At 50.4% G+C, this 26,511-nt stretch overlaps 1 long non-coding RNA gene across 1 annotated transcript in view; it reads left to right on the forward strand.

The window, feature by feature from the left end:
* Positions 1–1,613: 1,613 nt before the first annotated feature.
* The window catches only part of LOC132332472 (uncharacterized), a 94,216-nt gene continuing 69,318 nt past the window's right edge, over positions 1,614–26,511 (forward strand). Inside the window, exons 1-6 of the long non-coding RNA XR_009487908.1 lie at positions 1,614–10,842; positions 11,375–11,446; positions 12,149–12,652; positions 16,173–16,416; positions 24,515–24,673; positions 25,115–25,254. This is a non-coding gene — a long non-coding RNA (uncharacterized LOC132332472). The remainder of the gene's footprint in view (positions 10,843–11,374; positions 11,447–12,148; positions 12,653–16,172; positions 16,417–24,514; positions 24,674–25,114; positions 25,255–26,511) is intronic.

The raw sequence follows: 26,511 nt of genomic DNA on the forward strand, positions 1-26,511 counted from the left end.
ATGCTGCTTCCATATCACTCAGGAGGAGAAACACTTTGCTTCTTGATTTATGGGCCCTGACAGGGAAGTGTCCAGGATGATTAATTACAGCCCCAAATGACAGTGCCCTCATTCACACCTCCCCGGCCTGATGATTGAAATTAATAAATATATCTGTGAGGCTGTGGAATTTGCCATTGCCTGTTCAAATATTGATACACTTGACATGCTGGGAAGGGATTTAGCAGAGGCAGAGCCTTGCAGGCAGTACCTTGCTACGTTTAATAGCAGTTGGTAGGGAGGGAAAGAAGCAGAAGATTCTGGAACTGATTGGAAGGCTATGAATAATTTTCAGAGAAAATGTTATGACATTCCTTTGGCAGTTTAAACCCTTGCTTTCTGCAAGTGTTTTGATGATTTTGTCTTTATATTTGTCATTTATTTTTGAAAATATTGGCGTTGAAAGTCTAGAAATTATTTTTGGGGCTGTGTCTGGCACATTGGGACTCTCACGAAGCTCTGCCTTGCCAAGAGGAGAGCACAGCCACTGGAGCATCCAGAATTATCTGCTCCTTGTCTAGACACCTCCTTTTGGCCTTGTTTGGGTGGCTCTGATGAGATTCAGTGAATTGGGATGTGAGCAGGCTGTCGGGGGTGCAAAGGAGCAGAATGCCACCTGCAGCCAGAGCTGGGGGTTTGTGTGACCCTGCCCAGGGCTGGGAGGAGGTGCAGCCCCACCTCAGGAGGGATGCTGGGCCCCACTTCCCAGCTCATTCTTGGAGCAGCTCTTATGCTGGGTGAAGACTCCAACTCCTGAGAACCTGCAGTTCTCACTGACATTCTCACCAGTACCCCTGGGGTCAGTCAGGGCCTGCCTCTGCCTCCCTGGTGGCTGCACCAGGGCTGGGGGGCTCAGGCAGCCCCTTCATTCTGTTACTGCTTTATTCTGGAGGTGGAGAGCAGGGAAAGGGAGATGGTTAGCAGGGAAAGGGAGTGCTGACCCCACAAACAGGGAGCTCTGCAGGGCTGCAGCAGGTGCTGAGGGATCCCTCCTTACCTGAACTGGGGGAGTGGTGTTGGCTTCTTCAGCAGCAGTGAAACCTTTCCTTTAGAGCCCTTAATGTTGCCTTTAGATGCCTTAATGCTGCTTTTTTGGGGCTGCAAGGATCCCTCACTACCTGAACTGTAAGAGTGGTGTTTGCCTCTTCAGCATTGAAACCTTTCCTTTAGAGCCCTTAATGGTACTTTATTGGGGCTGCATGGATCCCTCCTTACCTGAACTGGGGGAGTGGTGTTTGCCTCTTATTGAAACCTTTCCTTTAGAGCCCCTGGTGTTGCCTTTAGAGCCCCTAATGCTGTTTTTTTGGGGCTGCAAGGATCCCTCACTGCCTGAACTGGTGGAGTGGTGTTTGCCTCTTCAGCAGCACTGAAATCTTTCCTTTAGAGCCGCTCATGTTGCTTTTAGAGCCCTTAATGTAGCTTTTTTGGGGCTGCATGGATCCTTCCTTACCTGAACTGGGAGAGTGGTGTTTGCTTCTTCAGCAGCACTGAGACCTTTCCTTTAGAGCCCTTAATGCTGTTTTTTTGGGGCTGCATGGATCTCTCACTACCTGAACTGTAAGAGTGGTGTTTGCCTCTTCAGCAGCACTGAAATATTTTCTTTAGAGCCCTTAATGTTGCTTTTTTGGGGCTGCAAGGATCCCACACTACCTGAACTGGGGGAGTGGTGTTTGCCTCTTACTGAAACCTTTCCTTTAGAGCCCCTGGTGTTGCCTTTAGAGCCCCTAATGCTGTTTTTTTGGGGCTGCATGGATCCCTCACTACCTGAACTGGGGGAGTGGTGTTTGCCTCTTCAGCAGCACTGAGACCTTTCCTTTAGGCAGGTCCATGTTGTTCCCTTGGTGTTGCCTCTTTGGGGCTGCTTCACCCCCAGTTCCAGCCTGCCTTCACAAGGGCAGCCCAGCATGGAGCACCCACTGTGGGGATGGTTTGGACTGCTCTGAACCAAGCTCTGCTTTCAGGCTCAGAGGGTGAATCCAAGCCTTCAAAGGCCAAATGGAAATTTTCTGTGTTCAGGCTGGTTTTTGTGTGTTCACCTGAAACCTGTGCATGTCCAGTCCTCCTCCCGTGCCCCCATGGAAAGGCAACGCTGCCTTTTGGAGTTTGTTTCAACCACAATATTTTTGTGGAGTTTATGGCCAGCTTTCCTTTCAACTTGAACTCTCTGCCTCAGCCCCCTGTGTGCAGAGTGGAGATAATTTTGCTGCCTTACCTTGTCAGTTTAATTAATGTTTGGAGCGTTCAGATAGCGACAAACAGCCGAGAAAAGCCCAAAGGAAATGAAAAATTCTTTCTTGGGAGCAGCGTTTGGACGGTCAGCAGCAGATAAGGCTCAGGCACACACTGAAAAATGAGGCAACCCCGAAATATTAAATCCAGGCTGGTTTGGGAGGGAGGACTGAGCTCTGGGAGCAGACACTGGGGAAGGGCTGGGGGTGTCATTAAAGACCTGCCAAGGAGGCAGCTGCACAGGCAGGTGGGGCTGAGAATGGAAAGACAAAGTTGTGCCATCTCACTAATTCTGTAATTATCAAGGGCTTTCAACGAGATGTTCTGGCTGGTTTCACCCTGAGCTCGTACTAAAATCACCAACAACATGAACACTTTTATTTAAAAAAATGAACCACTTCAGCTTCAATTAGAAAAAGTATTTCCCTGTGAAAATCTATTTCCTTATTATTTCTGGGTGGCTTCTGATAGGAAAATGTGTTATGGATTACAGGGACAGATGTTCTACAGGAAAAAAATACATTATTTATTCTCAATTGAACCCTTAAAGAGAAAAATAAATGTAGACAGGCACTAAGCCTGGGGCCTTTGATTAGGTTTTCTTTTTAATGATATGAGAATATGCCCTGATGTGCCTGAAAACCCACCTGCTTGAGGATGAATTAATTTGGCTGTGATTTTGTGCTGGTGCCATCAGGGAAATGGTCAGTGAGGCTTCCGGGAGGACTCCAGCAGCTGGGAGGTGATGGGGTGAGGGGTGCCACACGTGTGAGCTCCTGCCTTTTACTGGCTGCCAGGGCTTCCAGAGGCTGCTGACAGCTTCATTTCCACGCAGGGGAGGGGGAATTGCAGCATGATTAGGTCCAGGGCATCTGAGGGTAAGGCTGAACATCTAAATTCGTGTCGGGAGCCCTTGGTGTGGTGGAATCCACACCCAGAGCAGTCGTTGTCCTTCATCTGGCTGCTGAAGGGCCCTCCAAAGCACAGGGCTCCTCCTGGAGAGGAAAAAAACCCTGAGATTAATTGCCAATTCCATTCACATCGTTCCCCAAATGATTTTTAATTTCCTTTGAATGACAAGCAATTATGGCCTTTTTTCAGGGCTGCATCGGGAGATAAAATGTCTCTCAAATTCTTTCAGGTATGTTGTTAAACTGTGCTCATAATTGAGGGCTACAGGAATTAGTGTGAAGTCTAATTGTGAGTAAAGAATGAAATGAAAGATTCTGGAAAGCATCAGAGCTGTTGCTGAATTGTTCAGGTTTAAACAGGTGTGGCACGTTCCTTCGAGGGCTGAGAAAAATAATCTGGGATCAAGTGTGGAGGAAGGGAGAGGGAGCTTGTGTGGAGTGATTTACATTTGTCTTAGGGGTCTTGGGAAAGACAAAACTTGAATAAAATCTCTTGCTGAATCTCCTCCTGAGAGCCTTCCTGCTGCTCTTGCCTGCTCCAGCTTTAACTGCAGCCAGGGGCTGGTTCAGTGTTTGTGGGACAGCTGAAAGCCATCTGCCATCCCCAAGATCCCAGAAGGATTTGGGGCTGGAGGCCCTAAAACCCCTTTTCTATCAGCAGCAAACCCCTCTGAGCCGCCGTGGGTCTCAGCTCTGGTTTGCATCCAGCCCTGGCAGGGATAAATGCCAGGAGCTGGCACAGGACAGGGAGGGAAGGCTCTGCTCAGAGAGCAGATCCGACAGGCTGGGGAGAGCCCCATCAGTCTGGACCCGCCTGGCAGACGGCAGGGAGGGTAATTTAAGTACTGGATGGATGCATATGAATGGGCTCACTTGCATAAATTGTTACAGCACTCCGGCCCGGCTGCCCTTGTGCCAGGGCTGAGGGAAGGAGCCTCTGCCCTGGCTCAGGGAATGAAAGTGCCTTTTACTGGAATGAGGAGAGCACCCAGGAGGGGCTGGCAAGGAGTTCATTGTGGCCCCTGCTGGGGGGGAGCTTTGGTGAATGGGTCTGGTGCTCACCCAGTGGATTTTGGTGTCTGGGCGCTGTGCTCGGTGAGCTCCCCCCCAGTGGATTTGTGAGCTGTCTGAGGCAGTGGAGATGTGCTCCTCTGCACAAACACAGCCCCCAGGACCCTCCCGAGGCAGGGCCTGCTACTGCTCACTTATCCTCTCGTGGGACCACGGGATCAGAGGGGCTGGATCCCAGTGGAAATTATGGGAAATTCAGTGTGTCTGCACATGGCTTCTGCTCCTCAGTGTCCCTCCTGCCCCGAGGGGGATGGACTGCCCCAGAACGCTTCACCTTGGCCTGAGCAGAGCACTGGACCCCTCCCGGGGAGGGGAGCCTGCAGGGAGCTGCTCCTGCATTTCCTGCAGCCTGCTCTGGTGCTCCAGTGCTGGATTTCCCTGCTCTGGCAGGGCTGTACCTGGAAGGAGCCCCAGGGGCTGCCCCAAAGCCCCCAAACCCTGCTGGCCCAGAGGAGCCCCTGGGCAGGGACTGTCTTCCTGCAGTTCCTGGGATATTGGGAGGTTTGGTGAGGGCTGCAGGCAGGCAGGGTGTGAGCACTGAAGGCAAACAGGGTGTGAGCCCTGAAGGCAGGCAGGGTGTGAGCACTGCACCCATCCCGTGCTGGGAGCTCTGCTGGGGTGAGCAGGAGTTCTGGCCCTGCCTGCTTTGGAGGGAGGAATTTCCTGGGATTTTGGGTACAGGAGAGACCAAGGGTGCCTGGAGAGCACCTGAAGAGGGGAAATGGAGGTGATGTACAAAAGGAATTGTTCCCTGGCAGGGTGGGCAGCCCTGGCACAGGTGCCCAGAGCAGCTGTGGTGCCCCTGGATCCTTGGCAGTGCCCAGGGCCAGGCTGGACAGGGCTGGGAGCTCCTGGGACAGTGGGAGGTGTCCCTGCCCTGGCACTGGGTGGACTTTGAGTTCCCTTCCAACCTAAGCTATTTGTGATTCTAAATAGGATTTCTTGCCTTCCCTGTCAGTGCTTCCACATGTTTGACAAACAGCTCAGCAGCCTAATTCTTATTTTTACAGTTCACTGCTGTTTGATATTGACAGTGTCCATCTCCCTCCCTTTATAGGGAACCTTTCATTGATTTATTGTGATGGTTCTTTAAATCCCTCGTGGAACAGCAAATAATCTCTTGGCATTTCACACACCTTTTAATTATAAATAAGTGAAAGAATGGAAAATCACTCAGAAGCAAAAAACACCTGCAAACAAAACCTGTAGTTACATCTTTTAGAAGAGAAGAAGTGGTTGTAAAGAAAGGGAAGAGCCTGGAGGATCATAAAGGAGCTTACTCTGAGTTGTTTATTCCCTGTGTGCCTGGTGTGATGTGTCAGTGAAGCTGAACTCTGCATTTTATGGATTCCTCCCTGGATTGTCTGAGACACGTGTCCATAAAACCCTGCTGGGTTACAGCAGCCTGAGGAGCATCACTGCTGTTGTTTTGGAACTTTCTAATTCCCTGGTTCTCCCCAAACCTGCCTCACCTGAGCCTTGTGCCCTGCAGGGAGGTGCAATCTGAGCCAGGGGTTGTGGGGTCTGGGATATCCTGAGCTGGAAGGGACCTGCTGGGATCATGGAAGGAGCAGCTGAGAGAGGTCAGGAACAGTTACATCAACAATAATATCAGTGATATCAAGGGCCCATTGTTCAGCTCTGGATAACTGACATGCAGGGAGCTGGCACACCAATGCAGTTATAAATTCACTTTGGCCATTACTGCCAAGTACAGCTCAGTGCTGCTCATGCTCCTCAAATCTGCTTTGCTGCAGGATAGATGGGGCTCTCACCCACTGAGACAACATCTGAGCCCTTCTAGCTGTCCTTTTAGAAACAGAATTTCCTGGTGCTCCCCACCAGTGCTCCCAGTTATCCTGTGCTCATTCCTGAAAGGGCTGGAATTCTCCTGGCTCAGTGGGATTCTGCTGTTAGATCAGCACCTGCTCTCTCTTCAGGGAAATCAGGGAATTCATCTCTGATTTGGTGTTTTCCTGAAAGATCTGCACCTTAGGAGAGAGAAAAGAGCCCTGCCACATCTGCCTAACAGATGCCTCACAAAACAACTCCTAGATTTTTGAAATTGCTCTCAAGGAAGTTCTCAGTGGGGCAAACTGCTCCTGCTGCTTCCATGGGCCTGAGCCCTCCCAGGAATTCTGGCTGAAGTGGGAGGGGGTGGGCTGGGCCTGCAGGAGGAATTACAGCAGAAATTGAATGGCAGACATTGTGAGGAGTGGTGACAAGGGGGCCCTTTCCAGGTGGAGGTGGCAGGGAATGGGATGGGTGGGATGGGCAGCACGGGAGGGGCCCCTCAGTGCTGGGTTAGCCCCTGCCCCCTGCCCAGCTCTGGGATGGTCCCAGTTTGATGAGGGATGTGCCCCTCTCTGGGGCTGGATGGTGGATTTCCTAGCCTGGCCCAAGGTGAGTTTAGCAGAGCAGGGTGGCAGGATGCCAGTGAGGATGAGCCATCCCCTGGAGCTGTGGGATCAGGGAACAAGCAGCCAGGATCTCTGCCAGCTGAGCCTCTCCCCCTCTGCTGCACAGACATTATCCCACAGACAGCCCAGGGCTGAGCTCTCCTGGGTGCTGGGGGTGCTTTCTGCAGGATTTTGGCTGAGCCTTAGGCTTTGTTACATCCCTGCCCTTCTGCAGAGGTGGAATGGACAAATAATTCCTGCCAAATTCTATTTGCTCTTTGATCTCTGCTGCTCCTGACTGCACAGGGTCACTGTTACACGTGAGATTCTGCAGCATTTCCTGTCTGTCAGTTGGAGTCAAACTGAAATTTAGAAACTTGTGTTGCTGCCTTGGATGAGTTTCTCCCTCCTGAACAGCAGGTTTTAATCCCAGCCCTGCAGAGACAGGCACAGTTCTGCTGTGTAAATAAATTCAGGGTAAATCCTGAGAGTCCAGAGTCCTGTGTGTCTGGAGAGCCCAAATCCTGGCTCACAAACCCCTCTGATCCCTCCTGTGCCTCAGCTTCCTCCAGCACATTTACCTGCCCCTGTGGCTGGGAGGGGAAGCTCAGCCCTGTTTCTGGTGCTTGGAGCCCCATTCACTGAGATAAATGAGTTCCCTCACAAACAGCCCTGGTGAAATGGCTCATGCCTGGGAGGTCCACAAAAACCTTTATAGACACACAGGGTAATTAATTAGAAATAGTCCATTACTGGGGAATTGGTTTAGGATTCAATTTTTAATTTAGTATTAAATTGCTTAGGGACTATTTTCTTTTCCATGCTCTTGTATCCTTGGCTTGCTCTGTAATATTTGCTCCTCTGCTCTCCTGCCATTGGAGAGCAGCCCAATCCCTTGGATTCCCAGAGTGGGAGCAGATGGGAGCCCCAGGGCCAGCCCTGCCCAGCTGTTTGTACCCAGCTGTTTCTGGCAGGGCTGGGGGTGGCAGCAGCTCTACATTCAGGTGTTTTAATTAATATCAGTTACATCCAAACCAGCAGCAAAGGCACGAGCAGGACAGTCCAGCATTCCTGAGGACTCCTGACTCCAACAAAGGACTGAGACTTTGGGAGCAGCAGACCCAGCCCTGTGGATGTCAGAGAAATTCTACTCTGCCATTGGGAGCTGGTTGCTTTTGGAAGGGATTGGAAATCTGGAGATGTGTTTACTGTTTCCTAAACTGGTTTAGAACCTGAGAATTATTTTTTTTTTCAATTTGAAATGTTGTTGTTCTCTCCTTGTGTTGGTTCTTGCCTGTAAGCTGCAGCAATTGCAGGGAGAGATGTTTTATCAGCCAGGAGGTTTCCTGGGGGTGCAGCAGCTGTGGGGATGTGGCTCCAAGGCCACTGCTCCATCCCAAAAATGTGCTTTGGTTTGCTCCTCTCCTGAGTCCCTCAGGCTCAGCCTTGTCCCTGCTGTGTTCCCTCTCCCCAAAGCCAGGGCCCACCTTTTCCCCCAGGGCCCACCTTTCCCAGAGATGAAATTCCTGCTGTCATTTAATGACCTTTCTACTGCTCAGACCCATTTTTTGTAAGGTTTAGGGTGTTCAGAGTGGATCAGTGCCATGGGTGGTGGGATTTACTGGTGGGAAATGTGAGCTGAAATGCCAAATATCCTTAAAAATACAACCCTGTGCCAAAGAATTCCTGCCACGATGCTCTGTACAACCTGCTGGTGCCAGGGGCAGTGGAAGCCCTTCTGGAAGGGTTAGTGAGGGTAGAGCCAAAGTGCATGGAAATGTTTTGGAAAGAGCATTGCAAAATGCAACAATGTGATTTATGAATCAGTGGGAATGGCAGTGATAGGCCATATTTTCACTGAGAAATATCATAACTGTCAGGGAACAAAATTGTCTTTTGATTGTAGCAATATGCATTGAAATCACTGCTGGGGAAGTTCATCTCCTCAAGGTTATGGGATGTTTTTGGCTGAGGATACACTTGGAAAAGCTGTGGTTTTGTTGGGTATTTTCCCCCATCTAAATCATTTAAGGGTGAAAAGGAAGGACAGAGACCCAGGGGCCCTGTGAGGTGTTCCTCCAGGAGAGGGGGCAGCCTGGGTGACACCCCCTGCAAATCCTCGGGTCTGGGGGCTGCTTTGTGTCCTGATCCTGGAGAGTCAGGGGAGCCAGGCAGGGGGGCTGGAGCTGAGCAGGCTGATCCCTGTGTCCTGCAGGATTCCCTGGAGTGAACAGGCTGATCCCTGTGTCCTGCAGGATTCCCTGGAGCTGAACCCTGATCCCTGTGTCCTGCAGGATTCCCTGGAGCTGAGCAGGCTGATCCCTGTGTCCTGCAGGATTCCCTGGAGCTGAGCAGGCTGATCCCTGTGTCCTGCAGGATTCCCTGGAGCTGAACAGGCTGATCCCTGTGTCCTGCAGGATTCCCTGGAGTGAACAGGCTGATCCCTGTGTTCTCCTGCAGGATTCCCTGGAGCTGAACCCTGATCCCTGTGTCCTGCAGGATTCCCTGGAGCTGAGCAGGCTGATCCCTGTGTCCTGCAGGATTCCCTGGAGCTGAGCAGGCTGATCCCTGTGTCCTGCAGGATTCCCTGGAGTGAACAGGCTGATCCCTGTGTCCTGCAGGATTCCCTGGAGCTGGACAGGCTGATCCCTGTGTCCTGCAGGATTCCCTGGAGCTGAACACTGATCCCTGTGTCCTGCAGGATTCCCTGGAGCTGAGCAGCTCATCCCTGTGTCCTGCAGGATTCCCTGGAGCTGAGCAGGCTGATCCCTGTGTCCTGCAGGATTCCCTGCAGGGTTTCAAAATCCCTCTGGATGTGGCACTGGGGACATGGGCCCTGCTGGGGTGGCTGGAACTGACCTTGGTAACTTGCTGGGGAGCTCATTTTTAATAGAAATAACTGTTTATGTGCTTAGTTTGTTTAGCACTCTGTACTTTAGGAGGATGTTACCCCTGAGCTGCCTCTTAACCAGCTGAACTCCAGGAAATTCGTGTTCCCCTGGCCTTGGAGGGCTTTTCCAGCCTCAGTGATTATCCCATGACCAGGAGCAATCCCCTGCAGAGCTGGGGGATGTCCTGCAGCGTTTTGTTTTACAGGGTTTGTGTTTTGGAGGCCAAGGGAGCCCAGGATGTCCCAGCCCAGAGGAGAGGGAGCCCCATGGGATTTGTCCCCTCCCAGCCCCTGCTGCTGCCTCCCCTGGCCTGGGGCACAGGGGAGGGTCCAAAATCCCATTTGTGCCTTGCTGGCCGAGCCAGAACTGGCTGATTGATATTCAACATGGAAATTGGATTTCCAAGTACCTTCAGGAGAGCTGTGAGGAGGCAGCTGGGCTGCTGGGGAGATTATTCTGTGGTATCAGTGATGATGGAGCTAATGAATTAGATCCAACCACCTACGGTGAAATCTGTTTGCTGTGTACAAAAATGAACAGGAAAATGAGGTTTTTATTAAAAATATCCCAACTCTTTTTTCCTTCAGCCAGAGTGTGTAGTGCATCAATACAACACCTGTACAGCTGTAAGGGCAGTGCTGCTACACCACAGACATTTCATCTCAATAACAAAGTTAATATTGAAATATTGTTTTTACCAGTGGCAGGGTGGTTTTTAACAGCCCATTGACATCAAATCAGATGAACAATATCCACTCCAGCTCCATTTTTCAGCTCTTTGGGCAGGTGGGGAATTCCCTTCAGGTGCCATCTCTCCTCCCCAGGCAGGGATGGGCCACCAGGTGCCCTCTCCTCCTGCAGCCCCCTTTGCTGGGTCTCAGGGGTGCAGGGGGTCCTGGCAGTGCATCCCACCTCTCACTCTCTGCCTGGGTTTCACAGGTGGGAAATGCAGTGTTTGAAAGCAGCTGAGGCCTCTGTGTGTCCCCAGGGCTGGGCTGGATGCAGGGAGCTGGAGGGTGGCTGTGATGTGGAGCCCACACATCTGGGGGAAGCTGGAGGGAGCAGCCAGGGCTGGCTGGGATGGGAGGTGTCCTGCAGCCACCCACAGTTCCATTCCCATTGCTGAAAGACCCCTGGGCTGAAGACAGGGATGCAGCAGGCACTTGATGGCACAGAGGATGCCCAGCAATCCCAAATGGATTTCAGAGGCTGACATCAGAGCTTGAGCTCTCACCCTGGCACAGCAGGAATGTTTCCTTTGGAATCAGCAGTGTTGGAGGAACTGAAGGTTGAGAGAGCAAAGTAAGCAGTGGAATTGATTCTTTTACAAGAGGGAGTGCAGGGTGAAAGGATTCTTCTGTTAACAGCATTCAGCAAAATTTCATTTGCTTATAGCATATTTTGCTGGAATATTCACTGTGGGCTCTGCTTTTTAGCAGCTATGTGTACTTGCCTCAGTGAGAGAACAGTGACCCAAAACATCTGGATGTAAACAATTGTTTTCCTCATCTGTGCTCCTGTGAGCTTTTAAGGGGTGATCAGAGCTATTTGTGTTGTGCTTTAGAAATAAAAACTGTGTGGGACACTTGGTTTTTGTGTTTGGTTGTGCCATGAGGAGAAAAACAATTGTTCTGCAGTCAAGGGTTTGCTTCCTGGGCAGATTTTACATTTGTGTGCCAATGGCACCAAGCACTGCCAGCTCAGACCTTGGGGCAATTGTGTTCAGGGGGGGTCTTGGTGGAGATTTGGGTGCTGGTCCCAGAATGTGCTGGGGAGCTCATTTTTAACAGAAATCACTGAGTAATGTGCTTATTTTGTGTACACTGTACTGCAGGAGGCTGTTACCCTCGAGCTGCCTCTTAACCAGCTGAACTCAGAGATTCCTGCTCACCTGGGCTCCAGGCAGGTGAGAGCTCTCCTGTCTCACGTTTGCTCTCCTCAGAACCTCTCCTGAGAGCTCTTCCAGCTCTCCCTCTTGCTGGGGCTGCCTGCAGGTGACAAAGGGGCTTGGCTGGAGGCTGGGGCCCGACCTCAGCGTGGCCTCAGCAGGACAGGTCCCTCTGAGAAGGGAGGGACCTCTCCTTGTCCTCTCCTTGTCCTCTCCTTGTCCTCTCCTTGTCCTCTCCTTGTCCTCTCCTTGTCCTCTCCTTGTCCTCTCCTTGTCCTCTCCTTGTCCTCTCCTTGTCCCCTCCTTGTCCCCTCCTTGTCCTCTCCTCCAAGAGGATTTTTCATCCCTGCCCAGCACAAGGGGCAGATGCAGAGAGCCTCCAGAAGGTTTTTTGCTCCCCTCCAGCAGGGCAGTTTGTCTCATGGGATGGTTGCTCTCTAATTAACCAGGCTTCCAGGGGTTTGCCTTTATCTCTCCCCAGCCAGGGGCTGAGACCCCCAGCCCCTCTCTGCCAGGGAAAGATAGGGATGCCAAATAGCCAGACAAGCCTCAGACTCATTAAAATTCCTGGAGAGGGATGAGCTTGGATCAGATGCAATCTATTCTCAAGCTCAGTCTAATATCCCTGGATGGCAGCTCTTTCTTAAATCTCTTTTGGTTTTTTCCCTCTCTTATTTTATCAGGCAACTTTCTCATGAACTTTCTCCTTTTTCCCTGCAGGACCTTAAAGGTGGAGAGGCTTTTTTACAGTGATGATCTTAAACAGGGATCAGCTGTGCCAGAGGAGGAATTTGAACCCCTCCTGGAGCTCAGCCTGCAGCAGCTCTGTCCCTGCTGCCTCTCGTGGATGCACTGGCTGGTTTTCCTGGACATGCAAACCCTTCCCACCTCCTGGAGGTCTCCAGCCTTTGCTTTGTACCCGAGCAGCTTTCCCACAGCCAGCTGAAGCTGACAGCCTCAAAAGGAGGATGTGATTTTGCCCAACATTTGAATTTGATCCCACCTCCCTGCCTGGTGGTGTTCCATCAAACTGCTCCTGATCCAAAGGTGCTGCTGCATGCAGAGGGACACGGTTGGCTCGTGGACCAGGCAAGAGTGTGGCTGCCATGGCAACAGCCTGAAATTAGGAATCAATTAGAGCTGAAAAAAGTGCTATCACTTCAGCAGACTCAGTGCTTTTCCGTATCTTTTCGGTCTCTGTAGCGTCTCCATTTCGACTTGCAGGTAATTGAAGTTTTAATTTGTTACTGTGTATCAGGTTAATGAAAAGTTGGAAATGAAGCTGAATTCCCCGGTGCCCCCACAGGGAGTGTGAGAGCTCCAGCTGCCTGGGGAGGAGCAGTGCCCTCCCTGAATCCCTGCAAAACACAGCCTTGAGGGCTGACTTTGGGTTTGAACCTGGGAAAATGCTCATTACCAGGCAGGGAAGGGGCATGCAGGGCCTGTTAATGGCTCAGTCAGTCTGCAGAACAGTTTGGGCTAAAATAAAAAGAGGAATTTTCTGTTTCTGCTGATTTCAGAACAGGAGGAATGTGCTGAGCAGTGACAATAATTGGCTGTAAGCAGGCAGTGCTTGCTCTGTGAACTGTCTGGGAGTGGGTGTGGAGCTCAGCTCTGGAGCAGCTCCCTGGTTATCCTTGCCAGGTTAATAAACCCACTGGCAGGGACTCCTGTTTCAAAGAGCAGCTGGAAATTGCTCCAGGAGCTTGGCTGGCCCTGCCGGTACTCAGGGCACATCCAGGTGGAATTGTGGCATTCAGATCTCAGCCAAAAGTTGCTCCTCGTTGGCCTCTTCATTTGGCATTCAGAATGGGATTTTCACCTGCCAGGGAGATCGAGTTCCACTGAAAATCAATGGGACTTTTACACTTCTAATGACTGAGACGCCCTCAGCAATCCCATCTTTAGGGCTCTCAATGACTCTCTCATTTTCAGCAGTGCTCAGTGGCTGGCTGGGTTTTTTTACAGCTCCTCACTTCCACCTGGGCCTGTCTAACCCTGCTCCCTCAAAGGTGAGGAGGGTTCTGGCAGCTGTGCTGAGGGCACAGCTTTGGGGGGTTAAATGGTGTTTTTAAAACACTTGATACAAACCTAGAGCTTCGAGGTGAAGCTGTGTTCTTCCCTCATCCCTCTGTGAAGGCCTCAGTTCCCTGTTTGATTTCCAGGATCTCAGTAAATCAGCATCTCTGCCTGCCCTGCCCAGTGTCTGATAAAGATGGAGATGGCAGATGTGCTTGAACTGAGCAATGAACCCTTGATACATTTCATGAGATCTGGGGCTATAATGAAATATTTTAAACTTCCAAATTGGAGGCATCAGAAGAAGTCCCAGTGCTTGTGCAGGCTGTGAACTGCTTTGTTTGCATCTCATTTCTGTGTGCCAGCACCTCCCTCTTTGGTCAGAGACTGCCCTGAGAAGATGGCACTGCCCAAGGTGAGACTTTCCTTGTTTGACTGAAGCTTTTTCAGAGAGAGCAATGCCTCAGGGAGTGGCTGAGCTTTAATCTCTCACATTTCTGGTTCCAGTAGCTGAGCTCAGTCTGAGGCTTGAAATGTCACACTAAAAATAACATTTGGGGCTGCTACAGCTCTTCTCCTGCCTATAGTTTTAACTTTGGCTGAGCTCCACAAACTCAATTTAACTCCAGTATCTAGTTTGATGTTTTTTCAGGAATATTTTTCAGTTGTTCTATAGGTTTAGAAAGCGTATGGAGGTCAAAAATGAAATTCTTGCTGAGGTGATTATGGTGACGTGATAAACTTGGTGGTAAATCCCAATTTATCCTGGTGGCAATGAGGTGACCAGGGCAGAGGGCTGGAACCAGAGGCTCTTTCAGGTCCCTTCCATCCCAAACTGTTCTGTGGTTCTGAGAAGAACATCCAAACACTGATGGGATAAGTGTTATTTGCAATATTTACCAGATAGTTGACAAATGAGATTAAGAAAAAGACCTTTTTAATGTAATTAAAATTCATATAAATTGTGTAATTATTAGTGAAGATCAACTCCTGTCATCTTTGCTTTGGGTTTCCCATGATCTGCAATAAAACTAATGTGTAATGTAAATGTTTATACCTTGGTGTATCTCGTTAAGCCATTTAAAGTTAAGTAATGTTTGCCTGTTTCAAAACTTTAATTAGCATTTAACAAGAAAGCAACAGTCTAGCCAATTAGAGATTTAAGCAATAACACACACTCACTTCCATTTTCTAGCAATTAATTGATAAGTAGTTTACTCTGGGCTAATAATTAAAAGAGAAAACATTCTGAGCAAATTGAAAGCATTGATGCAAATGAGTTCTGCATTTCTTCTTTTCAGACTCACTGACCACGGTGTCTAATCTGCTGTGAGCAGAGGAAGCTGAATTATCCCAGCCCTGCCTGGGCTGCCTGACAGCCCTTAAAGGGGCAGCAGGCTCTGCAGGGGCCTTGGGGCTGGGCATGGAGGGGTGGGCTGGCTGGGACTGGGAATGGGACTGGGACTGGGCTCCTCTTGGGGCCTCAGGTTTGGCTTTTCTATGTTTCACATTCTGTGCTGCTTTAGTGTGTGGGTCTGGGTTCATATTATGGGATGGTGAGCTCTGTGCACAGAGCAGGGAGACAAAACAATTCCTGCTCCAGCTGGGCACCAAGGACAAATGATCCCAATCTCAGCCCAGGAGCACAAACCCCGTGGGCTGGAGAGAGAAAAACAAGCAGGGTGGGAGTGCCTGGGCTAAAGCTGGGCTGGGACAATGAACTGCAAGGTGCAAATGGAGCAGAGCTGATCCCAGGGAGAGACCCCGTGCCCGGCCGTGCATTTTGGGGCCATTTTGGGTCATCTTGGGTGCAGCCCTGGCTGGGCTCTGGTGCTGCCCAAGGTGGATCCATGGAGGAGATCCTTGGAATCAATCCCTGCTTTATTCTGTGACTCTGCCCAGCCTCTGCTCCAGGGCAGCCTGCACAGGGCATCCCTCTCCTTGTGCTTGGGATCAGGGCAGGGGCAGAAATCTTGGGGCTCTGCCCCCCCCCCCTCCCTGGGTCATTCCCAAGGGAAAGGTCTCCCCTGTGCCTGGATCCAAGGGCTGTGGCTCCAGTGAGCAGCAGGCCTGGCTCTCCCTGCTCTGCCAGGAGCAATGGAATGTTTAACAAAGAAGGATCTGAGGTGGCCAAATCACTTGGTGCATTCTGGTGGTGGAAATTGAAGGCATTTTTCTCCGGAATGCAGCAGTGGTCACTGGGAATAGCTCCTTACAAACAGGAAATAGCCCTGGCTCCTGCACTCCCGGTGCAGCAATCTCCCTGGATGGAGGAAAAGGTCTCCTTTTGTCTCAGAGTTCACTCATTTATGAGCTCTTCCTCATCTGGGCGGGCGGCGAGGTGAAACTGCCGGAGCTCTGTTAAGCTTTAAACACGAGCCATCCACCCACCCATCCCAACAAAACACTCCTCCAAGGATTGTGCCTCTCAGTTCCCCCCTGCCTGCTCCCTGTGCAGGAGCAGCCCCAGGCCATTTCCACTGCTGCCCCAGCACGATGGGGCTGTGCAGCTGGGAGGTGGCACCAGCAGTCCCCTCTGGGCTTCCTGTTTGTTCATCCTCTCTAAAATAACAGCTCCTGCTTCTCCAGTGGGAGCTCAGTGTGTGGGACCTCCTGGCAGCACTTGACATAATTAATTAATGCCTTTAATCTGAGCAAGAATAGCCCAAAATACTCATTTGTGTTTGAATGTTAATGTGTTTAAAATTGTGTTTTCCCTCACTAGACTGGAGATGATGGAGCAGTGTCAGCTCTGCTGAATTCCAGGTTGAAGGCTTTAAGCAGATCCTTCTGCTCCCCCTGGCAGCAGAGCCTTGGCAGAGGAGCTGAGGAGCAGCCCTGGAGTGCCCGTGGAGGGTGGTGACCTGGAGCCTCCTGTGAGTGACCATCCCCTGCCCCAGGCACCTCCCCTGCCCTTTCCTGGCTGGTTATTCCCAGAGGATCCAGCTGCTGCTTTTCCCCTGATTGCTGTAAGTACCATTTCTCCCAGGGCTGCTGTGGCCATTCCCAGACAAGCTGAGGCAGGACCTGGCCCTTCCCAGTTATTTCATAACCAGCATTTACTGGGATCCCCAGGACCAGTCTCTGGCCCTCCCTGAAATGCTTTCTGAGCTGAAAACCAGATAATATTGGGAGTAACTTGGACATTTTGGGATATTTCATGTCAAAGAAATATGGCAGAATTGCACAGTAAGTATTGGTTCCCATTTATCACTGCTTCATAATACTTTTTTTATTAAACTTTATTTAATCCTTGCTGTCCAACTCATTCCTGTCTCTGGCTGTGCCAGGCTTAGATGATTTATGATGTCCTGTTAATAGATATACATTTGGAGCTCCAGAGGGGAGAGCCAGATTAGTTCCTTCAATCTTTCCCAGTGCCCAGAGGGGATTACTTTGGGGAGCACTTGCCTGAAAACCCCTCCTAAAGCTCAGTTCCAGTTGGGAGTAACTCCAGTGATGGGTTCAGGGCAACCCGAGCCAGGGTTGGAAGAAAAAGTTCCCATCTGGGAATCTGGATGAATGGAGATTTTAGATTAATTTGGTTTTTATTCCTGCAGAATGACGCATTCCATAGGATCTGGGGCAGTGGGGTTGTTTTCCATGGAAAAAAGGGCAGAGCAAACCTCATCCTTCCAGTTTTCCCCTCCTTCCCAGCAGCTGTTGGGAACACAAATATTATCCTGCTGTATATGCACAGCTATAATTTGAAATTATAAATAGTGCCTAATTTTACTGGTATTTACTCCACAGACATAAATAGAGCTCAAACGAACTGGAAAATAAAAATAAAAACGCTTCTGTCTCGTGGAGATGTCAGTGCTAGGTTGAATTTATTTTGATCTGATTAAGTATCACATATAATTTTTCATCACACTGTATATTTAACAAAATCAGTCTGTGATTTAATATTTAGAAGAAAAATAGTGACAAATATAAATGCTCTTTATTAAGCAGCAAATAAGCCCGCCCAGTCACCAGAAGGGTGAATTTTATAGTGGGTGAGTGTCAAAGTAATATAGTGTGGATATTTCAGGTAAAAATGTATTTTTTTAATGAGCAGATTGAAAATTCTGAAATTTGGCAAAATACTTATTAGCTATAATGCTCAGGGAGCAATTTATTCAAGAAATAGAGCTCCTTATTTGTGGGGTTTTGAGGCATTTCTTGCATTTATTCCCAAGTTACAGCTTATTTACGGTGTATTCAGATGTCCTTCAGAGCTGTCCCCTCTGTGGAGTGGAAGGGTGTGGTGCCATGGCCATGTGCAGTGGGGGACCCCTCCAAAAATCCCCAGTGTTGGGTTCATTCCTTGCTGTGACAGCCCCTGAACGCTTTTTGCTCTTTTATTTTAAACCTGCTCGTTTCTCCTGGAGCCACAGCTGAGGTCTGGGATTGTCATCACCCAGAGTGCAGCGCTTTCAAACCCAAACCACGTCCTCCAAATCATTTCAGGGAGCAACTGAGACAATTTGGTAATGAGCTGATGTCTGGAGTGGCTCCTCATATTGAGTAGCACCCTAGAGCATGGAAATTTTCTTTATTCCTGGCTGTTAATAAGTTATTATTCCCCCATTATCATCACTATTATTTATTAATGGCTGTTCCAGTGCTTTGGTCATGATCATCATCCCCTTTTCCAGCAGCAGTTCTGGGCTGTGGCTGCTGTCCCGCTTTCCCTGCAAACTCAGCCAGAGGTTTCTCTGCTGCAGGCCAGGAGAAAACCCTGCCTGGGGTCCTGGTGATTTCTGGGGATGCAATTCCCTGGGAGGCACGGTCCGAGCCACTGCTGGGAGCTGGGAGCTGCTCCTTCCATCCCAGAGAGGTGCTGAGAGCGTGGAAGGGCCCAGAAGCGCCCCGAGCCCCGGGAGCTGTCCCTGGTCCTGTTGGGCAGAGCTGCACCGGGCTCTGAAGGCTCCTGGGAGAGGGGGACGCTGAAATGTGGAGGGGCTGAGGCTTTTCTGTACTCTTGCACCTCTTTGCTGGTTTTTATCACTCAGGAGGTGTGGGGTTTGAGGTGAGAGATGAGAATTTGACTCCATGGTCTCAGAAGGCTGATTTATTATTTTGTGGTATTATATGATATTAGAAGAAATTTTATACTAAAACTATACTAAAGAAAGAGGAGACATCAGAAGGCTGAACAAGAATGAATAATGAAAGCTCCTGACTGACTCAGGGTCCAACCTAGCTGATGGTGATTGGTCATTAATTAAAAACAATTCCCATGGAACCAATCAAGGCTGCACCTGTTGGTAAATGATCTCCAGACCACATCCCAAGCAATCAGATAATTATTGTTTTCATTCTTTTCTGAGGCCTCTCAGCTTCCCAGGAGGAGAGCTCCTGGCCAAGGGATTTTTCAGACAACACCACGGTGGCAGGGAAGTGTTTGATCAGCTCCTGGCCCTGTCTGTGCTGGCTGAGCTGGTTCAGGGCTCAGGGCAGGGCTTTAGGAAGGCAGCCCTTGGAGCTGAGGGGTGGCAGAGCTTTGCTCCAGCCAGCAGGGCTGGGGGGCTGCTCCCCTGGCGTCGCCCTCCTTGTCTGCAGGATTTCTGCTCTCCTCCAGCAGAGTGCATTGCAGCAGTGCTGTTCAGCTGTTCCACTCTGCTCTCCTTGTTTTGCTCAGTGAGCTGCTGTTGACTTTGTTTAGCTTTATTTATTTATTTCTGGCGGATTGCTCTCAGGGAAATATTCAGCACACACATAGAGAGCTGTGGGACTGTCCTGCCCATAGGATGTGCAAACTCCAGCTGAGATGGGCTGGGCAGGAGCTGCTGCTGCCTCAGGCAGAAGGAGCCCCTTGCATTCCACCTCTGGGAATTGTTTCTCACTGCATTACCAGGCTGTGCCCAGCTGGGCACGGGGGAGAGGGGGCAGGGTGTGGGGGCTGCTCCCAGAGCCCCTCTGCTTCCAGCAGCATGCTGATGGACAGCTGGCAAATCAAACAGTGTCCCAACGTGGTGAGTTCCTATTTACATTTGTGAAAATTCCCCACTCTTCTGCCTTCTGCTGGGAATTCTCTCAGTAACTCCAAGCACTTGGAGGAACTCTTGAGTTTCCACATCAGCAGAGCTCCAGGGGAGGTATCCCCTCCTGCCCAGCCCTGGATGCCAGCACCCTGCCCTCCCAACCAGAAATGCTTCTTCAATACTTGGATTTGTCTCTGCTGACTCACAGCTTAATGGGGTTTGAAATCTGTTTGTCTCAGTGCCTCGTTCCAGTCTCTGGGTGTTCTGTGGGACAAACTCCAGCCTCTCCCAGGGCACCCAGCCCAAGGGCAGGGTCCAGGGCCATGGCAGAGCCAGCCTGCAGAGGGAACAAGGCCATGGAGGGGGGAAAGGAGCAGGGGTGCCTCATGCTCTGCAGGAACTTGACAAGGCAGGAGATCTTCTCCCAGTTTTTTTCCACTTGACTGCACTGTTTTTTTATGGAGGGGAAAAAACCCATGTACTTTTTAATGTTCTGTGTTGTTTTTAATAGCTCAGCACTCGCTGGATCTGTGCAGTGCTCAAGACCTCATGAATTTTTAAAAAAACCCAACAGAAAACACAAACAGAACACGTTTGTACCCGGGAGGATTTTTCACACCTTTTCTGACTCTTCTGTGAGCTCCCTGGGTCACAGCTCCTCCTGCAAGGCTGGAGAGCTCCTGGAGACCCTGGGGCTCCTCCCTGGTGCTTTGGATGTCACAGGAGGCTGTGACCTTGCTGATGGGAAGTCTCAGCGTGGAGCCCTCGGGATTGCAGCACAGCTGGGATTTGTTGGGGGCCACTGAGGGACACCCCAAGGCTGTCACCCACAGGAGCCCAGCTGGGCCAGCACTGCCCAGCAGGCAGGAGCAAGGAAGGTTTCTCCCCATTGAGCAGTCGTGGTTCCAGTGATGATTTTGGTGGTTTCCTCCAAGGAACCTTGGGTTCAGAGGGGTTCCTGATCTGCTCCAAGTGTTTGATGTCATGTGAGGCCCTGGCACAGGTGCCCAGAGCAGCTGGGGCTGCCCTGGATGCCTGGCAGTGCCCAAGGCCAGGCTGGACACTGGGACTTGGAGACACCTGGGACAGTGGGAGGTGTCTCTGCCATGGCTGGGGTGGCACTGGGTGAGCTTTAACCTTCTGTCCTATAATTCAAATTTCTCCAAGGTTGTACCTGCACCAGGCAACTCCAAGGCCTCTCCTTTCCCTGAAACAGTTCCCAGTGTTTCTGCCTTATATTATCATTCTTCAGTGAGAACATTTTCTCTTTCCAGCAGTCTTTCTGATATGGTTTTTTCATTCCCTTCTGGTCCATTTTGTGAGAAAATTGAAGCACATTTCAGGACAGGTTGTTTTGACAGAAGGGAAATAACCCTTTTCTTCCCTGGTGGAAGCAGCTCTGTCCAAATTGGGGAGATTCTTTCCCTCCCAGACATCTCTGCTCTCCTGGAAGAGAAGCTGGGCAGTCGTTCTCTTGCCACATGGAAAATGAGAGTTCTGCTGTTGGATTTGCAAGTGAGAACAGGATGCAGATGCCTCCACGTTATGGGAAAACAGTATTGCAAAATCTGCTGCAAACAGCTCCGTGGGAAAAACTGCCCATGACAAGGGACAGGCACTTTTACCCTCATTTTCAGAATTTATAGCAAATCTGTCTGCCTTAAGGGGCTTCTTGGAACACATTGTCCTGTGCCAGAGGGAGGGTGCAGGCAGGAGGAGGGACTGAGTGAGAGGTGCTTTGAAATGAAACATTTCAGCTCCTCTTTGGGTCTCTGGACCTTCAGAGATTACAATTTTCTGAGCCACGTTCCTGAGGTGGAATTTAGAGGGTGCTGGCACTGCCCAGAGAATGGGAACAGCCCTGAGGCTGCCAGAGCTCCAGGATCTTTGGACAGTTGGGGTTGTTGGGGGTCTCTGCAGGGCCAGGGGTGGGACTGGATGATCCCTGTGGGTCCCTTCCAGCTCTGCACATTCTGTGATTCCAAACCTTTTCCAGTTCTCCCTCCATCAGTAATTTTCTACAGGAAGGAGTAAAGCCCCGCACTGATTTGAGGTGAGCTGCTTGTTTTTCCCCTAAATGTCCCCAAATCTGGTACCAGGCAGGTGCTGTCCCTCAGGGTGTGTGGCTGTGCCTTGCTCCTGTCCCTGGGCTGGCCCAGTGCCACCAGGCTGCTCCTGTTCCATCAGGGAGCCCTGCACTCCTGCTGTCCCTCACCCTGTGCCTGCACAGCCCTGCAGCCCCGTGCCAGGAGCAGCAGCTAGGGCTGGAGAGTTCTCCTTCTGAAGCAATTTCATCCTACAGGCCAGAAACTCCTAGGGATAGCAAAATCCAGGAAAAATACAGCTTTTATGGCCTTTAAATCAGAGATTCCTGACAAGCTAATAATGGGCTACTGTGCTCTTGGTGACAAGGATTTTGCAGTGGCAGCGTTAGGAATTGCCTTTGTCATTGCTCCTGGCTGGACAGGGGCTGGTTTATGGATGGACCCTTCCCAGGGTGCTGCAGAGCAGGAATGCTGCCTGGAGGAACCCAACCTCCTCTCTGGGCTGCAGCTGGGAGCTGAGCAGCCTGGGCCAGGGTGATGCCAGGGCAGAGCATTGCAGGAGTGCTGAGCAGCAGCTCGTTACCACGAGGGCTTTGTCTCTGTGGGGTGATGTGAGTGAGGTTTTGTCTCTGTTAGGGTGATGTGAGTGAGGTTTTGTCTCTGTTAGGGTGATGTGAGTGAGGTTTTATCTCTGTTAGGGTGATGTGAGTGAGGTTTTATCTCTGGGGGGTGATGTGAGTGAGGTTTTATCTCTGTGGGGTGATGTGAGTGAGGTTTTATCTCTGTTAGGGTGATGTGAGTGAGATTTTGTCTCTGTTAGGGTGATGTGAGTGAGGTTTTGTCTCTGTTAGGGTGATGTGAGTGAGGTTGTGTCTCTGTTAGGGTGATGTGAGTGAGGTTTTATCTCTATAGGGTGATGTGAGTGAGGTTTTTATCTCTGTTAGGGTGATGTGAGTGAGGTTTTATCTCTATAGGGTGATGTGAGTGAGGTTGTATCTCTGTTGGGGTGATGTGAGTGAGGTTGTATCTCTGTTGGGGTGATGTGAGTGAGGTTTTATCTCTGTTAGGGTCACGTGAGTGAGGTTGTATCTCTGTTAGGGTGATGTGAGTGAGGTTTTATCTCTGTAGGGTGATGTGAGTGAGGTTTTTTCTCTGTTAGGGTGATGTGAGTGAGGTTTTATCTCTATAGGGTGATGTGAGTGAGGTTTTTGCTCTGTTAGGGTGATGTGAGTGAGGTTTTTGCTCTGTTAGGGTGATGTGAGTGAGGTTTTTGCTCTGTTAGGGTGATGTGAGTGAGGTTGTATCTCTGTAGGGTGATGTGAGTGAGGTTTTTTCTCTGTTAGGGTGATGTGAGTGAGGTTTTATCTCTGTGGGGTGATGTGAGTGAGGTTTTATCTCTGTTAGGGTGATGTGAGTGAGGTTGTATCTCTGTTAGGGTCACGTGAGTGAGGTTGTATCTCTGTTAGGGTGATGTGAGTGAGGTTTTTTCTCTGTAGGGTGATGTGAGTGAGGTTTTTTCTCTGTTAGGGTGATGTGAGTGAGGTTGTATCTCTGTTAGGGTGATGTGAGTGAGGTTGTATCTCTGTTAGGGTGATGTGAGTGAGGTTTTTTCTCTGTTAGGGTGATGTGAGTGAGGTTTTGCTCCTTGCCAGGACTAATTGTTGAGGATTTCCATAAACATTTGCTGTGCAGAAGGGAAAGGGTCAGGATCAGCTCTTCAGGGAGATGTTCTATTAGGAAGCTGCTTTAATAGGCTCCCTTGTATTTTTGAGGTTTCAGAAGGAAAGGCTGTGGCTATTCTAGCCTCGATCTTATAAATTGCTTTTTAGCACTGCTTACAGTGACATGATTTGTGTGCTGGAAGTTGTCAGTGTGCTGGAGTGCTCTGCTGGACTGAGGCAGTGGGCCCTGGGTGGGGACCAGGCTCCCATTCCCAGCACCTGTTAATCTGTTTTTATCACCTTTCAGAGAGAAGCCTGGTGAAAATCTCTTGGATCTTTCCCTGGCTGGGAAACAAACAAACATATATTTGGAATGTACGTTGGAGAGGGTGAAAGGAGGGGAGGTTCAGAATTTGCATGCTGGCCCAGGCTCTGTGTGTGGGAAGGGCCATGTGTGGATGGGGAGGAGTGAGAAAGCTCCTCAGCCAGGTGTGTTTGCCAGGCCAACTTTGGAAAGTCTCCCAAGCAAACTTGTTCATCCCCTGCCATTGTATTTCTCTCTCAATGTGCACTGGAGGTGACGTCAGGTATACATCAAGTAAATGGCTCAGGAGAAGGAAACTGTCAGGCAGCCATAAATTACTGAGAGTTATGGTCCACTTTATGGTTCTTCAACTCTTAATACACCTTGCAGCTTTAGCATAGCACTTGAGCTCACAGTGAGACAACAGTTGACAGGATTATATTTTATTTTAAGAAGTTTATATTTTAAGAAGCCCATTTGCTGCTTTCTTTTTCTCCTACTTCAGTTTTTGTCTTGGAAACAAATGATTATGGAATTTGGGCTTCCTTGTCACTGTCTGAAGTGCCCCCTTGGGTCAGTTTTTTTTTCCTTCCCTCCTTTCCTGCAGGTTTAGGAGCACCTGGTCCAGAAGATGAAGTGTGGGGTTTGTGAGATGCTGGGTTTGGAGCTGAGCTTTGCCTCTGCCAGGTTCCTGCAGGGTCAGGATGTGGAAGGAGGGCATGGAACAACTGAGAGCTGAGGTTAAAATGTGTGTCCTATGGCATCTCCATGGGATAAATACAAATATCTAAATGGCTTCATGATCGATTCAAAATCAGATGTCTAGAAATATCTTCATTTTTTATACATGCACAGATGGAGGGAGGTGGTTCTGCCCCCCTGCTGTCCCTTCCCACCTTTCCTGGGGAGAAGGGGCAGCAGGACAGAGCCTTGTCCCAGGTGACCCCTTGTGCTGAGCCTGCAGGTGTGCAGGGCTGCTGGAGCTGGGCAGGGATGGCTCCCAGCCCACCACTGCCTCCTGACAGGCAGAGATTTGGCACTCTGCTCTCGTGGCAGGCTCCAGCTTCATTTTCCTGTGCTTTCAGCCACTTCTGACTCATTGGAACATCCTGAGCAGCACAAAACTGACTGAAGAAAAGGACAAAACCCAAGGACTGTGTGTGGTTATTTAGCCCAGTTTGTGCCTGGGGCCCTGAAGGAATTCAGCTTTCCTTCAGCCAGGCCAGCTCCTTGTCCTGGCACAGGTGAGAGAGGGCAGAGCTGGGGTGAAGCTGTGCTGAGGGGTGTGCTGGGCACTGGGTGACCCCTGGGGACACAAGTGAGCAGCTGATGTGAGCAGGTCTGCCCGAGGGAGCTGGTAGAGGTGCCAGAACCAGCAAAGCCTCTTTGCTGCTGCCTTTCTGCTCTGGAGCTCTGCTCCTCACTGCCAAGCACTGCAGAGCATTTTTACAGAGATGGTTTTGAGCCAGAGCAATATCCTGTAGAACAGCAGGCTCTTGGGGGTAGGGAGAAAACAACATTTAAAATTAAAGAAGAAATTGTATTCAAATAGAGCAGTTTATGGTTCTCACATTCATTTTTAGCAGAGCAAAAGGAAAACCCCATGAATTCACCTTTCTGTGTACTCCTGCAAGCTGGAACACCCTGTGCCTTGTTTATTTGCAATTCTCCCTGCATTTTTGCAGGGTGAATCAGCTTGGATGAAAGGAGAGCCAGCCTTGTTCCTGCCAAACCCTGGGGGACCTGGGGACAGTTAAACTGAGCTGGATCCTGCAGGATGGGCAGAGTTCAGAGGCACAGCTTTGGTCCTGCAGCCCAGCCCAGGGTGAGTCCAACACTGCTGTGGGTGAGCTCTGGCTTGGGGACAGACCTGGATGTGTCCTCACCATGCAGGGCTGGTCCTGTTTCCCTGCCATGGACAGTCCTGGGGGTGCTGTAGCAGGGTTTGGGAGGGGGGAGCTGCAGGGCTGGGGGGTCACTCCTGCTGAGCCCCCTCCAGAATGGTGCCAGAGCCCTGCCCAGCTCGGGGGCTGCTGGAGCTGGGCTGCCCCAGGCAGCATCAGATGGGCAGTCCTGGCTCCTTGCACAGCTCCTGGTCCCTTCCAGTCCTGCCCAAGGGCTCTGGCCATGCAGCATTGGGGGCTGACCCTTGCAGCCATGCCCCCAGTCCCCTCACACTCCTGTTTGTGCTGTACAGCATCTGCAGTGGATCATTTGCAGCAGAAATGCAGCTGCTTTGGGCTGCAAGTGGGAGCTGAGGCAGGGCCCTGGTCCCAGCTGAAGCTGCTGAGCAGTGCTGTGACAAAAGCAAGGGGCAGAGAGCTCCTGATCTCTGCTGCCAGGCTGGCTGCTGACCTTTGTCTGCCAAGGCACGAGTGAGGGATGCTGCCAGTTCCCAAATGCAGTGCTCCACAAGTGGATTTGTAGTCAGGAATGAACAGGGACTGTGTCAGAGGCCAGTCAGTGCAGCTGGGTGGTTTCTGCAGAGAAAGCACTGGCTGATGTGTTAATGATCTCATTTTTATCTTGTCTGGCTAATGCCATTCGAAAAAATAAAACCCTGTGAGGGGAGCAGAGCCTGAGGAGCACGGTGTGTGAAACATGTCCATTTAATGGCACAGCACAGCAGGGGGATGCCTTGTTGGTAGCTGGCCATGATAACTGTGATTACCTGGGTGAGAGAAGCAGGAGCTGCTCCTCACCCCGTGTTTGCTGCCAGCCCTGAGTTTGAGGGAGGAGCTGAGCCCTCCCCAGCCTTGCTTTGCTGTTGGGTACAAATAAAAACTGAATTAACGGCAGAGCCTTCCCCACCAGCTCCCATTTGTGAGGATGCCTTTGGAAACTCCCCAGTAAATCAGTGATTGTGTGTTGGGAGATGGCAGAGACGAGTTCATATACATTTGTTACGCACAGAGACCTCTCCAGGTGCTCCTCTGCTCTGCCATTACTGTAATACATGGTTTATTTTACCAGCCTGTGTATCTCACTGAGAAATGGAGCTATCAATTTATGTAGGCATTGTAGTCCTCTTTCCATTCCTGTAATAGCTGCTGTATTTCAGCCATTTATGTACTGCACTAAG

This window comes from Haemorhous mexicanus, chromosome 11, assembly GCF_027477595.1.
Source record: "Haemorhous mexicanus isolate bHaeMex1 chromosome 11, bHaeMex1.pri, whole genome shotgun sequence".
Taxonomy (NCBI): domain Eukaryota; kingdom Metazoa; phylum Chordata; class Aves; order Passeriformes; family Fringillidae; genus Haemorhous; species Haemorhous mexicanus.